This window comes from Haliaeetus leucocephalus, unplaced genomic scaffold (assembly GCF_000737465.1).
Source record: "Haliaeetus leucocephalus isolate CR32 unplaced genomic scaffold, Haliaeetus_leucocephalus-4.0 Scaffold229, whole genome shotgun sequence".
Classification (NCBI taxonomy): domain Eukaryota; kingdom Metazoa; phylum Chordata; class Aves; order Accipitriformes; family Accipitridae; genus Haliaeetus; species Haliaeetus leucocephalus.
Window position 1 is genome coordinate 12,710,290 of NW_010972665.1, and position 242 is coordinate 12,710,531.

At 67.4% G+C, this 242-nt stretch overlaps 1 protein-coding gene across 1 annotated transcript in view; it reads right to left on the minus strand.

Annotated features, from left to right (window-relative positions):
* Positions 1 to 242, minus strand: part of EGR2 (early growth response 2) — a 3,667-nt gene that overhangs the window by 1,396 nt on the left and 2,029 nt on the right.

Sequence of the window (242 nt, forward strand, 5' to 3'; positions counted from 1 at the left end):
TTCCCCCGAGCGGCGGCCGTCGGGGCGGCGGTACTCACTTTTCCGGAGCCCGCTCGCGGAGGTTGTCCGGGGCGGATCGTAACCGCGGAACAAAACAGAAAGTGAGTCAAAAAAACCCACCCCGCTCCCCGGTTAATATCGTCCCGTCTCTGGTCTCCGAGGGAAATCCCCGCGCCCGAGAGCGAGTGTTTGCACGCCGGGGCCGGGGCCGCTGGTTTTCCGCGCCGAGGCGGTGCGGTGCG